The sequence below is a fragment of the Prosopis cineraria genome, unplaced genomic scaffold, assembly GCF_029017545.1.
Source record: "Prosopis cineraria cultivar Desert tree isolate PC_DT_omini unplaced genomic scaffold, ASM2901754v1 PC129, whole genome shotgun sequence".
In the NCBI taxonomy this organism is placed as follows: domain Eukaryota; kingdom Viridiplantae; phylum Streptophyta; class Magnoliopsida; order Fabales; family Fabaceae; genus Prosopis; species Prosopis cineraria.
The window spans coordinates 1-14,156 of NW_026555456.1; the positions used below are offsets into that span (position 1 = coordinate 1).

At 32.1% G+C, this 14,156-nt stretch overlaps 1 long non-coding RNA gene across 1 annotated transcript; it reads right to left on the minus strand.

Moving 5' to 3' along the window:
* Positions 1-5,092: 5,092 nt before the first annotated feature.
* LOC129295506 (uncharacterized) lies at positions 5,093-6,467 on the minus strand. Its single transcript, XR_008589582.1, has 3 exons — positions 6,102-6,467; positions 5,770-5,837; positions 5,093-5,607 (listed from the first exon to the last, which is right to left on the minus strand). It is a non-coding gene; the product is annotated as an uncharacterized LOC129295506 (long non-coding RNA).
* Between the last annotated feature and the right edge of the window lie 7,689 nt (positions 6,468-14,156).

Below are 14,156 nucleotides of genomic sequence, written 5' to 3' on the forward strand. Positions count from 1 at the left end.
TTCTCGTACAGGACTGTTATTGCCAAAACCTTATGACTTAAGTTATGAGTCTTTTTATATGTATTAATTATTAAACATAACTTTATTCAATGTAGGGCTTTCCACACTAGCTTAAATCCACTGGAAATACAGGCTGTGCGAGGTAGCCCACATAGGTTGGACATTTTATAGGATAGTTTGGGCTAGCTTGAAAAAGAAATAGCTTAAAAAATCCAGCTTAACCCATATATATGCGAGCTAGCGGGTCCGCCTGCAAAAGCAACACCGTTTAATTTTTTGTAGACTTTCACAATCATTCTTCTAAGCACTCAAATTTCATATATTTAATAAAAAATTCATACTCACTATACTTTGTCAATGTGCCATCAATGTCCATAAATAATACTTTCTAAGATTTTAAATAATTAAAATATATAAAAAATAAAGATGATATTGTTTTGTGGGAAGAGAGACCCAGTAAACCCAATACTATTAAAAGCATGCTAAACCTAAATGTTGGTAGGCCATATGATTTCCATGTGATGAAGGTGATATAACCTCATTAGATTTCCTCAAAGTGGTATGAAGGAATGTGATAAAGGGCAACTGGTTCTTTCCTTTCTTTGCTAACTTCGCCTTACCCTCTTCCTTTCATCACTATTAAAGAAGAGCAAAGGATGAGGAAGTTGGTAGCAGCAAGTGAAAATATGTGATAAGGAGATGACTCAACTTGTAAATCTTAGCTAGTCAAGCTCAACAAAGAAAGAAGTGATGCAAAAGAAGCATGATGATGGAAAATCAAATGGTGAGATTCTAAAAGGTGACAAGGTATAGGAGATAAGCGAACAACGTTAGGGATTTGACAATAGCAAATAGCTTGGGACCTAATGTGCTGAGCTGTATAGGCATAGCCTAACCCACTCAACTGGCCTATTTTATTGTTCAGGCTAGACCAACTTGTCAAGTTGGGCCTATTTACCCAACTTTAAAAGGACACAAGTCCTATACTAGGCTTCAAAATGTGTGTGCAAAAAAAAAAAATATAGGCTTTCAATTCCCAATTGAAACATGCCTTTGATATTGCTTATATAAAATGGGGAGAGACAACCGAAAAATAAGTAGAGAGAACAAATAGGCAAAGTGTGAGATTTAAGCCCAATTTTTGTTCCTATAATTAAAGCTAGCCTAATTTTTGGCTTTTAAATTATATGATGCATACAAATCTCATTTTATGCTTTAAACTTATGCACAATACGAGCTTTTAAGTCCTAGATAAAACCTATCCCTGAATAAGAAATGACTTCTTCTTTTTTAAAGGGAGTTAACAAATGGGCGAAGTATAAGCCTATAAGCTCCTAACATCAAAGATGTTATAAACACTAAGTCTCTATTCTTGTAATCAGGACTATCCTAATTTTTAAGTTTCAGATGCACACAATTCCTATTTTTGGCTTTAAACTTGTAAGTAATACGGTTTTCAAGTCTAGAAGAAACCTAATTTTGATACCACTTTTTAAAAATTATAAACGCCTACTTAAAACCATAGAGAGAGAATAATGGAACACTCACACTTAACAACCTGACAATCTTTTAAGTATGGGTCCACAAGATCCAAATGTTAAAAATGATACCAACACCAAGAATCTATTCCTATAATAAGAGCCAGTCCCATTTTAGACTTCAAATGTGTATGGAATCTTGATTTTCAATTCTTAAATGAGACCTGGTTATGATATCACTTTTTAGTAATGGAGAGCGACCACTCAAAAATATAGAGAAAGAATAAATGGGCTAAGGGCAGAGTACTCATACTTAAAGCACCCAAAAATCTTTCCCTCAAATATAAGTCTACAAGCTCTTAAAATCAAATATGTCATAATCACTAAGTGTTTGTTCCTACAATCATAGCTAAGCTAAATATGTCAAATGGCGTAATGAACACAACCATTTTAGGCTTCAAACGTACATGCAATATAAGCTTTCAAGCCTCAGATGAAACATGGCTCTCTGATACTTGTTTAGAATGAGGGCCAACTACTTGAAAATAGAGAGAGGCAACAAATAAGTGAAGTGTTAATTCGAAAGCTCCTATAATTAGGGCTAACTCAATTTCCATTTTAGACTTTGAAAGTATGCTTAATACTATTCAATTTCTAGCCCTTGCTTTGATACCTCTTGTTCCTATGTTGAGTAAGAAAACATTCATACTTGTTAAACTTAATAATCTCTCCCTTAAATGTGGATCCATAGGCTTTTAATATCTAAGATACTACAAATACCAAGTTTCTGTTCCTATAATTAAAGCCAGCCCAATTTTTGAATTTTAAGTAGTAAGATGTATACAAATCTTATTATGGGCTTTGAACGTGTTTTATATCGGCTTTGAACTCCTAAAAAAAGTTTGTGACTTGTGTGAGTTCACAACCTCCAAATATTAAAGAAGTCACAAGTGTTTGTGCCTTCTATCATGTAATCCAGGCTAACTCTCAGGCTTCAAATGATGTGATGTACGCAAGTCCCATTTTAGTTTTCAAAGGTATGTGTAGTACGAGCTCTAAAGTCACAAAGTCTCAGACAAATGGGTGAAGTGTGAGTTCAAAGGTTCTTAATATCAAACACTAAGTCTCTACTCCAATAAAGCCAACCTAATTTTTAGACTTTAAATAGTAATTTTATTTCAAAAGAAAAAGCCTGGCATTGATATTACTTGTTAAAAATAAAGAGTGAAGACCCAAAAACAAGGAGAGAGAACAAATGGACGAAGTGTGAATTCACATCAAGTCTAACACCACTTATTAGAAATAAAGAGTGACTATTTGAGATAGGGAGAGAGAACAAATGGGCAAGTGGCTAAAACTCTCAATATAAAAAAATGCCACAAATGCCAAGTTAGATTACATTTAGGCCCAATCCAATTTTTGAGTTTTGAATGGCGTGCATCACACAATTCTCATTTTATTTTTTCTCTTGGAACTTAAGTGTAAACCTATTCCAGTCTTGTGAAAAAAAATTGACTTGAGTGTTGCACTTTGGGTTAGGCTAAAATTCTATTACTTTTTTGTTCATTCCTAAACTTGAGTTTTAGACATTCCCTTGCATTTTGATTCCTTATACTTTTTAGAGGTAGAGAGGATTTTTAAGGACAATGGTTTATTTTAAGGAAAACAATATTGGTTTGATTTTTTTAAATAATGTTTAACATAAATTGTCTTTATATTAAAAGAATATAGAATCATTTTCAAGAAATTTGAAATTTAAAATCATTTAACAATTTAAAAACAATTTTGTTGTTGTTTGGAAAAATAACAAAAAAAAAATAACAAGTTATTCTAAGAAATTAATTAAGTTTTTAGATGATGTTAAAAAACATTATATATGTAAGAATATCGAGTTCATATGAACATCATATATGCTTAGATGATCGATGTTATAAACATATATGCTGTATGTGTGTAGTTAGGTGTTTTTTCATAAACATATATCGTCATAACTTTAAAAATAGTTACTTTTTATGAAATTTTAAAATTACTTTCACTAAAAAAAAAACTGTCATAAAATTTATTTGATTAATTAAGAAGTTTTATAGGTAAAACTTAATACTTTAGATACAACATACTATTTTACAAAACATAGCAGTTTTTTTTTTTTTTTTTAAATTCTAATCTTGTTCAAACAATAAGCTCCCCTCAATATAAAGGATGCATGAACCTACAACGCGGTAAACAAAACTCAAAGTGATGCCATTTCACTCCTAATCAATGAATCAGGGGGTAAATAGCAAGTTGCTGAATTGAAATGCTAAATTGATATGTTCTGCATATGTGAACATGAAAACTAGGCAAGAGAAAAAGAAAAAGAAACAAATGACTAAAGCAAAATAAAATACTTTGGCAAATAAACCCCATGAAATGTAGAAACTGAAACAATGACTAAAAGACGCACCTCAGCTTCCAAAGATGTTCCGGTATCCGCCTTCACTGTGCAAAGTTTCATGAACAGCTTGAGATTCATCACCAAAGGGGAAGGGAGGAAATCTTGGTAATTGATATTCATGAAGTTATATAGCCTGAGAAAGAAAGATTTCCAAGAAAATAATAAAAACTTGAGATTATTAAAAGATCTAATCATATTTCTCAGTTTTATTCTACTTCATAAACTTTTCGGCCCAAAAATCTGATAAAAAAGATAGTGTAAATGGCAAGTTAGCAACAACATTTACGCAGCTGGCAATGCCTTGTAAGGAGTTCAAAATGGCAATGTTTTTGGGTGGGGTGATATTACTTTCTACATGACAAAGATTGGCTTACTGTTTTATACATGATGCAGGAGGTCACAGCAAGGAAGGGAAACGAAGAGAGATTTCAGGGGCAGTTCAGAGAGAGACAGGAAAGGATCAAAACTACACAGTACTCTCAACTATAGTCAGGTTTGATAAGTCAAGCACAAAGCAGTACTCGAACAAACCCGGTATATGCTTGATAACCAAGATCCTAACGGGTAATCTCAAATAATCCCCACTGGTTAAAATATCCCAATAAGCATTATCCCCATCAAACATTATGAAAGATAGTAAGAAATTATATTATTCTCCAGATATAATCACTAATTTAAGAACCAAAAAGCCCAGGGGAGACGAGATACAGGATATACCTTAGGGAGCGTCTCCAATTTCTTTACTGCTGCTATTTCAAATTGCGTATGCCTTTAAAAGAATAAATGTAAACTACTTTAGTTTCCAATCCAAAAACCTCTCAAAACCTATGCCAACAAATCCAATGACACCCTTAATTGGAATCAAGTCATCAGATAAATAGAAAAATCACTATAGCACTTGCACACACGATTAAATTCATCAGAGAAGTTATAGAACAATGTGCTTGTCAAGGCATGTATTTTTCTAGGCTGATAAAAATGCCAAACAAGAATTGTCCACTCACGAGTGCACCATATACTGTATATTAATACAGACAATGAGAAGAAAATATTTCCATAATGTAAAATGCAAAAGCATTTACTACAAACCATCCAAGGACAATTGAGGTCTCATTGATTATTTTCTTGAGAAAAACATCTTAATAAGGAATTACTTTCATTATTAGAAATGCCTCTGCCATGTCACATAACTTTGCAGCGATATAGGAAGCAGAACACTGTCCAGCAGCTGTGCCATAATCACTCAGAACCCAACAAATGACTTGCAATCAGTATTTAAGATTATGCCATGGAACAAGTCTAATTTCTTTGCAAAATATAACAAGTACAGAAATGCAAAAACCTAAGTAAGATAGTAAGTACTTAAAGAAACATAGATGGAAGCTTCGGCTCCCCAATGGCACGCAAATATGACTCAACCTCCACTTCAGAAAGAAGCTCCCATAAATAACTTATGGCGACATGCATCTTTGTAGTAAATATTTTGAAAAAAACAGTGCAATAATCCAAAAGCTTTTGCAATATAGCTGATGATCTCCGTTGACTATCTGCAGCAGCAACATCTTCTCCAAAACCTTTTGCAATCAATCGCATTAAATTATGTGCCACCTTGATAATCATTCACAAGATCTCCAGCATGATCAAAAACCCTATTCATGGCTCGCAATCAGTAGCCATCGTTAGTTATCGTTGAAGCTGTATGAAAATGGAAAATTGCAGAATGAGGAACCTATATGCACTAATCCTTATGATAACTTGGAGCAAACTGCTCAGCAAGCTCCGCAAATCGTATTGCTATGTAAATGAGCATCACTGGTGCTAATCATGCAATCAATCATGCGTTCGACAATAACTTACACATTGGAGGACTTTGTCATTTTTTATAACAGTTCAAATGTTTTTCGCTTCAGAGTATCATCAGGGTTCTGCAGCACAAATTGAAATTGAATTAGAATTGCAGAGTACCATGACCGTAAGAAATTATCTAGAGGCAACTGCACGAATCGAAAGATGGAGAAGCATAATACAAACTCAGCCACATCCAACATTGTATTCTTAGCAGATTCAACATGACTTCAGAAGAAACAAACATGATAATCCAAAGGACGGTAACAAAATGATTACAGTACCAAAGAGAATGCTTAAAATGTTCAGCTTAACAACAGAAGGGCGATTAAGAATATCCTCACCTCTAAGCAGTCAATGACAGCCAGTTGGTGTTGTTCTGCAATTTGCGGACTTGATTTTATTAGCCGACCAAGAGCATCGTTGCCCCAAGTATTTGAGATTATGAGTGTCGCTCTGGGCACATAACTATAATATATATGTAATATGTGACGTCCAAACGCTGCAAGATGCATGGTAAAATCTCCAAACAGGATTCACAAGAACAAACTAGGCAATCACAAGCACACATGCCAGAGACTCTGAGAGCTTTTGGGCACGAAATAGAAATGATAAGGTAAATTGAGCTCTGAATCTGATCGATGCCCCCAGACCTGGATATTCAATAGCGAAAATCCGAAGCGAACCACACCTAACCCCTGCTCGACGAAAATCCTTGGTGGTGATTATATTCTTAATAGCCTGGTTTGTAAGAATGAACGTCAATACAATCCAGAAGAACCTCAAGTCTGACAATTATTTGTCGTCTGTGCTGCCCTTAATGCTGCTTGTAAATTGATCAATGAAGAAGCTATCCCAGCTGTGGTGCCGCAGGTGATCGAGATGTTGAGTCATTCCACAGCAGCCGTCAGGAAGAAGGCTATTATGGCCATTCATCGTTTCTACCAGAAATCAGTTTGTTGTGTCTCCCACTTGCTCTCTAACTTTCGCAAGAGACTGTGTGATAACCATCCAGGGGTAATGGACGCCGCGTTATGCCCTCTTCTTGATCTTATAACGATTGATTGTTCATTCTCAACGGCTGGTGATTCAGTGACCGTTGGCTGAGTGAGGCGCCAAGACCGCTTTTTTTCTACGCGCCAAGACCGTTGGCTGAGTGAATCACTGAATCAACGTTACGGATTTATCACCCTTGTGAAGACAAACGTAGAAAAAAGCGCCTAACCCAGCCAACGTTCCCTGAATTAAAGTTTATTTTTATTAAAATATTCTTCATTATTATAAGAGTAAATTTTCTCTCACTTTCATGAAAAAATATTGTACTTTTTTATATTTTTAATATATATATATATATATATATATATATATATGAAATTAACTAAAGATAAACATAGAAAAATCAGATATGGAATAAAACCGGAGCGGATCGAATAATTCAAAGTCATCAATTCAGGGATAGTGTTGGCCAAAAAAAAAAAAAAAAATTCAAGGGTAGTGGGATAAAGCCAATTACTTTTTTTCAGTTTTACTTGATATTCTTCTGAAAAAAAAGAATGGGAAAGAAACCATTTGCTCTCAGCCTGAAGGTGAATATCCTCAACTAAAGCGAATAATTTAAACGAGCTAGGTTTATTCGGGCAGCCTAAACTCATGTAATTAAGTATGACCCTAATCCTTTAAATTTTTGGGCTTTCAGATCTTAAAAGTTATCCTGAATGCGTGAGTTGTCAATTTTTTTTTAACAATTTTCAACTTTTATTTTGAAATTATTGTATGTTTTACTCAAAAAACAAAAAAATATACTTTTGGGATACATAAATAATAAAAAATGAAGAGAGCTAATATTTTTTTAAAAAAAATTGTGAGCTTCAAAGTTTAAAAATCAATATTAAAATACATTTTAAATATTAATTTAAAATATTTATAGATTAAAAATAACAATGTAATAATGTATTATAATACATGGCATTAAGATTGAAATGATTAATTAATATTTAACATATTTTAAATATTTTTTAAAATTTAAATGTCTTGCCTATATCCGACCCAAACTTGAATATGATTGAATTTAGTTCAAATTTTTTTGAACATATTTGAATGAGCTTGAACATTTAAAAATATATATTTTATCAAACCCAGTGCTAATATTTTTTATATCTTATTTGGATGGCCCATTAAGATTGGCTTGAATCACTAACGGTTCATTCAAGGCTATTTGGAGAGAAAGAATGCAAAGCTTGGGTTTTTTTTCTTATGTAATTCTCCATTACATGAACATGCCCCGACAACAGCCAAAAAAAAAAAAAAAAAAAAACACATGAACAAAAAATAAAGATTAGTCTAGAAGATAAAAATTTGACACATAATTTAAAAGTTTGTGAGACAAATGTTTATAAAGTAAAGAAAACACATAAACGTGCACTCCCAAATTAGTTTAATAAATTTTTATTATATGATAGATGATTTTTTTTTTGTTTGCTATTCTCAATTATGCAACATTAAGCTCTAGAAATATTTTCCAAAAGCATTGACTTGAATTCGAGGACTCTACTCAAAAGCACAGGATACTCTGAACCATTTAAATCAATTACATCGGTATATGACGATTTTTTTTAATGAACAAATTGGAAGATTTATTATTACTATTGAAGATAGGTGGAGAAAGTGGGCAAAGTGTCTACTTAATTAAGCATGAAATGCATACATAAAAAATCACTCGGGTCTAAATATCTTATCTCAGTCATCATTAATCTTATAACTATACATCCATAGTACTCAACTCAAAAAAATAATATATTATTATAATGAGCAAAATTGGATGTCCCTGCGTTCTGAGAAGCATCAATGAACTCCGAAGTTGACCAGCTTCAATTGAAATATATATTTCTAAAACCGTCGAACACCTTCACTTCAGAACTAATATATGCTTAAAAACAATGAAATGAAAGACTCTTTAATTAGAATGCAATATAATTAAAGTCCGAAATAAGATGGAGATCTCTAACCAAAGGAAAAAGCTAAGATGATGACCAACTCGTCATGTTCATCATTTTGCCCTCAAGTTTCTCTTCCGCAGAAGCAACAGCCACCCCACCACCACTGTGACGGAAAATCTTCCGACCACATGCGACTTTCCTATATTTTGTTTCATTTCCTTCGTCATATGTATTGTGGTTGAGCTCCTCATGAATAAGGCAGGTTGCTGTGTTTTTGAATTACCCTTATATATATATATATATAGTTCTCTGTTATACATTCATTTATATGTTGATTTGGCAGGAACGTGAGATCAGATGGAATGAAAGGCCGTGTCACATGCCCCATTAAGCCCTTCATAATATCTTGATTGTGATTGCAGCTTTGAGTTGCTTGGGTGCGTCCCAACTTCTGGCCAATTTCATATTTTTCAATCATTCTTTAGTTGTAGGCAGAGCAGCAAATTTCCAGTTCAACATGCCTGTTTTCGCAAAGCTTCTAGTTTTCATCGCCTAGTTGGCAGCACCTCAATCTTGTGCATGTCTATTCCCTACTTTTTCATGTGGTTATATTTCAAGCGAGAAATATATGCACAAAGTAAAATATGATTGCATAAAAAGTACAACAAATCCTACATGAGATAAAATTGAATTAGAGTATGCGTGTGGGCAACAAGTACACAAAAACTAACCATATAAACTTAATTCAGGTGGTATGGGTATTATAAAGTATATGTAGGAGCTCAACATTTAAATTTTGTGATGATAAAATTTGTAATATCCTTTAAATTTGTATTCATTATTAATTTGATCATTCAAGTTTAATTTTTATTAACCTAGTTATCTAAATTTGCTTTAGTTATCGATTTGATTCCTTATTGTTTGGAAAGGGAAACACTGTTAAAATTTATTGATATGAATACTTGAATATTTAGTTGACAATCAAGCAAATTAGTGAAAAGAAATTCAATTAATTATTTAATTAGAAACAAAAAAAAAAACAAACTTGAAAACTTAAAAAGAAGTAAAGAAAAAAAAATACTACTTAAGGAATTAGATTAATAAAAGTTAAACTAATTTGAAAATCAATTTATTTTCATTTAGCCATTATACATGTCAATTGTCAAGTCATTAACATGCCTTATATATTATATTAATTTGAGTGTCAATCTGCATTTAAAAATTTAAAAAACTAATGTGATAATTAAAAAATGTAAGGAACTAAATTAATAAAAATTAAATTTAATAGATTAAATTAATAATTGAGACAAATTCAAAGTTTTAAAATTTGAATTGCTTCTCACCAAAAAGAAAAATGATTAAATGATAACATGGACTATAAACTATAGATTCAATGGTGATTTAAATTTTAAACTTGTATTTGATATATTTTGAATCTTGAAAATTTAAATTCAAAGCAATCTGAACTAAAGTTGAGAAATGAATGGACCTAACTCATATGAGCTTGGCCCTTAATCCTTAAGAGATCAAGCACTTAAAATCAATGCTCCTAAAATTTTTCATTTTTGAATCCAACCCTTATTTGGACCCACAAGCCCTTGGAAAAAACTTAGAATTGTTCATTAAAAAAATAATTAAATATTCTAAAATTTAAAAATAAAATCAAACAAATCTGCACATCTCATGCTTTCGCTGTTACTAAACTAGATTTTCAAATCCTAATCTTGGTAAATTACCTCTTTGGCTGTTCGAATGATATCTCTAATAATGGCAGCTTCCTCATTCCTTCTTCCTCAAATTCTCCTTTCAATCTTCTATTTGCTACTTCTAATATCTGCTCTTTTGAGTGATGCCCCCACATCCAATCAACCAAATTCATCATTCTCCAACCAAGCATCAGACTAGAAGTATAGCAACCAACTATAGAAAGCACCATTTTCATTCAAAGCCCAAGCTAAAGAATCTTAACCATTAGTCTAGAGAGAGTAGGAGAGGATGCTTAGATTTAGCCAAAATTTCAAAGATTTATATCCCAATAATCAGAGAAGAGTTGAAACCCAATGGAGGCTAAATTGAAGATTAGATAGTCATTCTGGAGATTTTTGAAGGGATTTTTCTGCATTCTCTTCTTTTACTCTATGCCTTTAGTTTTTTCGTGTTATTGCTGAACTTTTCTACATATTTGGAGTCATGCATGGCTAATTTTGTTTAACCTTTGGGAATTATATAAACCTTTATGCGATGTAGTTAGATTTTTCTTTGGTTGTTGATGTTTAATGAATATTATAGTACAAGTTATTATTCTCATGCTATTGGATAAATAATTCTAGTATGTGTTTGTGTTTTAGAATTCGCCTTTGAAAGAAAGGGATTGCAATTAAAATATTTATTAAGCAACTTAGGATTAAAATTGATCTAATTTATGTTGAGAGAGACATATACTAAAGAGCTCTAAGTAATCTTTACAAGGCTTTGCATAATTGAATCCAATGGTATTAGAACCAGATTGGCCAATTCGACCCGTTTAATTGGGAACCAATCAAGTTGTTATTCTGAAAGTGATGCATAACTGAGGGAGAGGAGAATTGATAGTTTAGATGATTTAGAAGATTCCCTTTATTTTTTATTATTATTATTATTATTATTATTATTATTATTATTTTGCTTCTCCCCATTTCACAATATGAAGTTTTTTTTTTTTTTTAAACTTTTTTGGCTCAGACTCACGCAGAGCAAACAAATCAAACCCTAGACCTAAGCCTCTTGTGGCGGAAGCTCTATCCACCTGTAGTCTCCTCTTCTTCAATAGTCTTCCACTTCCACCCTCCCTCATCACACTCGTTCCTCTTCTATGGCCTCGTGCTTTGTTAATCATGCTCTGTTACTCCAGTTCATCACAAGTCGCGAGCAGGTCCGTCTCTGTCTTCCTCACTGTTGCAAGTCACGACTCTATATATCTTTCCTCATCCCTTGTCAAGTGCGTCTCCTCCTCTTCTTTTGACTAACAGGTCGGAGCTCCAAACCACGACCTTCAATCCTTCATACTCATACTTGAATATTGATACTTCACGCTTGTAGTTCACAAATGCATTGGGTGCTAACTATGGAATGCTTTGCTGACTCTTGTGCATGTATGACAGTATGAGATTATCATATTTATGATTTCCTTCGTCATTATATTAGACTATTGGTGTTAGTGTGTACTCGGATATGTTGTTATACTTGGATTATGTGTTTGAATTTTAATAAATTGTGTTTTTATAACTTTGAAATTTGAAGTATGTGGAGGATTATTACTTTATTAGTAATAACTTTCTTTGAGTTTATTAGTTTAATAATTTTTTTTAGTATTGTTGCCTTTTTTTACAAAAAAGAACTATATTTTTTAGTACATAATATTTAAAATATATTAAACTAATTACAAATGGTCGACCCTATTCTAACCTTGATTTGATCTTTGAACTGTGAACCAATGTTTTGATCGGTTCAATGGTTAATCTAATTTCAATAACATTAATTGAATCCACTGCTATGAGGATTAGATTGGATCGGCCGGTTCAATCAGTTGAATAGGGAATCGATCATAAGCTTGGTCCAATTATAAGAGAAAATTAGTCAATCCAAGAATCAATAAAATTGATCTTTAAACTAGTCAAAACCAACGAAACCAATAGAAAAACTGGTTAAACCAGTCCTGTTAAATTTTTAAAAATTTGAATTCATATTTATAAACTATAATTTATATATATTTATACTGATAAATGAAAAACAATGAATAAATATGCAAGAAATATGTGTATAATATGTATGTGTTTATATTTAAAATTTATAAATCATAAATTATAAAACAAGTGTACATATTTTGGATTAAAATGATAAAATATTGATGGATATTACATTTTTTGTTTTTATTATTTTGTTTGAAATTTAAAAATTCATTTTTATTATTGTATATTTATATTTATTTTTATTTTTATTATATATTATTTAAAATATATTATTTATTCATGACATGTTGAACAATAGTTTAGATTATGATTCAATCATTAAATTGTGAAACCAGTACTTACATTGATTAGTTCAATGATTAGTTCAATTTTCTTAACATTAATTGAATTTTGACTTGCATGAGACATCATAACGTAATTAGATTATGAGTTTTTATGATCAACAAACACTTAAATCTAAACTAGTGTCTTAATTTTAAAGTTAAAATTAAACTTGATAACTAGGATAAATTAAATTGCAAGATACATAAAGAGATTAGAATTCCTAGAGTGTTCCTTGATTACTTATCTTACTATGGAGTCATTTTTGTTGCCTTTATTTTAATATAATTTTTAGTTCATAAAACCTTCACTCTTTGATTGATTTGCTTAATTAAGGCAATAACAAATTTTGTTTGTGCCCAGCATTTTTTTATTTTAATTTTTTGTGAGATGACCTTGATTCACGTTAGATCTATACACTTGTAATGTGTTCAAATTGCTGCACATCAATCTTCACATTTCTAGTATGAAGATCCAGGGAGCGGGAGAGCTTGAAGAACGTGTGTCGAGGATGACGGGATTCGAAAATACATCTCAGAATCTTCAAAATCCCACTCATTTCCCGCATCAACAATCATATTCAAAGGATCAAAATTGGGAATCAGAGCATCTGTGGTGGCATCAAAATTTTGACTTCTCATCCTCTCGTCATTTTCTCGGAATTTGTGTGCATCTGGATATGAATTAAAATGAATAGTTCGTCAACTAATGATTTTTTATGGCTTTGTTCTTGTAAAAAAAGAAGAAGAAGAACACACACGCGCGTAGAGAGAGGAAGGAATTCTAATGTGTTGGCGGCATTAAATTCTGACAAATTCTCTCTCCACCCAAACACCTTTTATAAGTGACAGAAATTGCAAAAGCTCCCATCCAAACCTGTGTTGTCATGTTTCTTGGAACTTCAGGAAAGACGAAGAGACAAGAAGGAAAGAGGGAGAGGGGGAGAGAGATTGGGTTAACCGCATTTGTTTAAAATTAATAGTAGAGATTAAATTATTTTAAATTTTATTATTGAAGGTTAAAAGATACCAAATATAATTTTAAAATTTAAATTATCCTTGTGTCTATAATTTAGGGTGTAATTTGCTACTTAACCCAAAAAAAATTATATACATTTAATATGTTAGAATTTTGGGTCTAAGAGTAGGATCGGGCCTCCTTATATATGCTTCCTTCCAAAGTTGTCCAATAGACTAAAAGGCCCAATAGGATTTCTTGGGAGTTCAACATTGTTCTTCGTAACCACAATATCCAAAGTTAAAAAATATTTTTAATTTCAATGCGTAATAAACACAGATCATGTTGATGAATACTATACATAGGTTGTGCTGTGTGGTTGCTGTAGTGGTACCAATGAGCACGACAAACACGACCGCATAGCAAAATTATGAGGTATTTATAGGTTATATACTAA